Source organism: Gossypium hirsutum, chromosome D06 (assembly GCF_007990345.1).
Source record: "Gossypium hirsutum isolate 1008001.06 chromosome D06, Gossypium_hirsutum_v2.1, whole genome shotgun sequence".
In the NCBI taxonomy this organism is placed as follows: Eukaryota; Viridiplantae; Streptophyta; class Magnoliopsida; order Malvales; family Malvaceae; genus Gossypium; species Gossypium hirsutum.
Genome location: NC_053442.1, coordinates 55,755,777 through 55,758,963, shown reverse-complemented (window position 1 = coordinate 55,758,963; position 3,187 = coordinate 55,755,777). Strand labels below are relative to the sequence as shown.

The following is a 3,187-nucleotide window of genomic DNA, read 5'->3' as shown; positions in this document are numbered from 1 at the left end:
AATTTATTTCTTGCTTACTTTTCGTTCTTTTCACACAGCAAGTGTTGAGAGGAGTTTTTTATATTTTTCTAAATTACTCTTTAATATGCATAATTAAAATTTTTGGATCAGTTAAGACATATGATAAATTGGATCAACATGAACACTAAAAGATAACTATAATGAAATATATCAAAAGAAACCTATAATGAAATATAATCCTAACATAAATAAATGATAAAAAATGCATGGTCTTAATTTAATTAACATAAATATTATTATCAATATAAGAGTAAAAAAATATGGATTCTAGTGTAATGTAAGGCATTATCTTTCGAGAAAAATGGTATTTATTTCTTTATAAAAAGAATATTAAAAATATATTAAAAATAGTAGAAAAGCGAGTTTCTATCTATATAAGCCCTTCCCAGTACCTAAAAGGCAGCAAGAGCTGATTAAGTAATAATGGTGTCATTTGATATCCCCAGGAACCTTTTATTTTACATCTTTATTTGCTTAACGCTGAGTCTGAGCAGTGAAGCAGCAGTTGTTTTCTTATATCATGACTGCAATCCAAATACGACTACTTACACTCGGAACAACCCATATCGTCGAAACCTCAATATCCTCCTTTCCTCTTTTCAATCCAACTCTACTCGCCAAAGTGGATTCTACAACCTCACCGTCGGCCAAGCCCCTCCGGATATTGTTTACGGTCTCTTCCTCTGCCGTGGTGATGTCACCAAAGAAATCTGTCGAGAATGTGTTAGAACCGCTTCTGGCCAAATACTTCAACGTTGCCCTAACCGGAAAACGGCTTTAGTTTACTACGACGAGTGCACCATACGTTACTCCAATAGTTCCTTCTTCTCTGAATGGGAACAGGAACCTGTTTTGGAACTGCTGAATACGGGGAATGTTTCGCAGCCAGAGCGGTTCATGCAGTTGCTTGGAAACACGATGAATGAGATAGCCACAAGGGCTGCTAAGGGTGACCAGTTGGGGAAAAAGTATGCCACTCAAGAAGTCAATTTCACCGCTTTCCAAACACTCTACACGCTTGCTCAGTGCACACCCGATTTATCTGTGTCCGATTGTCAAACCTGCTTAACAACAGCTATTACTTATCTCCCAAATTGTTGCCTAGGTAAACAAGGGGCAGAGTTGTATTTGCGAGCTGTAATGTCAGATATGAATTGTACCCGTTTTACCGATTCACAGCGCAACAACTGCCACCGCCACCACCACCGAAACCAGTTCTTCATTCCCCTCCAGCACTGGAATCTAAAGGTATTTATCACAGTGGAATTTTAATGAAAGCATCAATTAATTATAGTATGCCTGATCATTTGTTTGTGGTACAGGGAAAAACAAGAACTCATCAAAAACTATAATCGCCATTGTTCTACCCGTTGTTGTCTCTGTGGTGATATTTGCAGGGGCATTGATCTGTATTCTTACTAGGAAATCCAAGAAGTACGATGCTATGGAACAAGAAAATGGTAAAGAATGGTATCGTGTATTAGTCATTTATCATTCAATGCTGAGAATACAAAAGGCTAATATACAGTACTTGCTCTGTTTCTATATGGCAGGAAATGGAATTACGACAATGGAGTCCTTGCAATTCGATTTCAGCACAATTGAAGCTGCAACAAACAAGTTTTCGGTTGATAACAAGTTGGGAGAAGGTGGATTTGGTCCGGTTTACAAGGTAGAAATTTTCGCATGTAGAATTAATTAATTATGTGACTGTAGGTAATTGGAATTTGCTGAATCACCAGGGCAAACTTCCTAATGGACAACAAATAGCTGTGAAAAGGTTAGCAGTGAGCTCCAGCCAAGGTCTGGAGGAATATAAGAATGAGGTTGCATTGTTAGCCAAGCTTCAACATCGAAACCTTGTGAGGCTATTGGGATTTTGCTTGGAAGGAGCTGAAAAATTACTGGTCTACGAATTTGTCCCCAACAAGAGCCTGAACTATTTTCTATTTGGTAAGCCCATATTTAAATCATATTCATTTTTCTTAAATTATTCGTGCCCCACATATTTTATCGTCTAAAAACACTTAAAATACATCAAAAGCTTAAGTAATCAACACTAACTAGCCTTTATAATTTGTATTAAATAAGCAACTCCTACGTACTATATTTTGTTGTATCCTTCCTGTAGATCTAGAAAAACAAGGAGAACTAACTTGGACAAAGAGATGCATGATAATTGGAGGAATAGCTCGAGGGATTCTTTATCTTCACGAGGATTCTAGACTTAAAATCATACATCGTGATCTCAAAATTAGCAACATTTTACTCGACAAAGATATGAATCCCAAAATTTCAGATTTTGGCATGGCAAGAATTCTTGGAGTTGATCAATCTAAAGCCAACACAAGTAGAGTCGTTGGAACATAGTAAGTTATTTTTTTTAATTATTAAGCATTTAATTGTTTATTTCAAATGACAATATTTCTAGCTAACTTAAATAATTTTTTGGTTGTAGTGGTTATATGCCTCCAGAATATGTTATGCATGGACATTATTCTATCAAATCCGATGTTTACAGTTTCGGAGTCATAATTCTAGAGATTATTACCGGAAAGAAAAGCAGTAATTTCCAACAATCAGATGAAGATGAGGACCTCTTAACCCATGTGAGTTTGTATTTGTAATTAATATAACAAAAAGGTAAATTTGCAGAACCCTAAACATCTATCCATTCTTTTTCACATCTTCCAGGTATGGAAACACTGGAATAATGGAACACCATTGGAGTTGTTAGATCCAAGTTTGGGAGATTCGTATTCTAGAATTGAAGTGATTCGATGCATCCACATCGGTTTGCTATGCGTTCAGGAAGATCCAAGCCAGAGACCAACAATGGAAAATATAGTTCTCATGCTTAATAGCTACACTGTTACTCTTGTAGCACCTCAACGTCCAGCAACTTTCCTTATCCCTACCACTGACTCCAATTTTACAGCCAATGAATTGGTATCGGATCAATCCGGTCCAAGCAAGTCAACTCCATGGTCTGTAAATCAAGTTTCCATTTCTGATATGGATCCTCGATAGGGTTGAGACTTTGAGAGTACTATAACCAATCACAAAATGTAATATTTAAGTTATAAATTTGGTCCATGTATTTTTTAAATTTTCAATCATAACCTAAATAATAATAGTTAAATCTGTTAAGTTAAATTTGTTATTA

The 3,187-nt window shown here is 36.0% G+C and overlaps 1 pseudogene; it reads left to right on the top strand.

The window, feature by feature from the left end:
- Positions 1–360: 360 nt before the first annotated feature.
- On the top strand, positions 361–3,187 carry LOC107901921 (cysteine-rich receptor-like protein kinase 25; annotated as a pseudogene).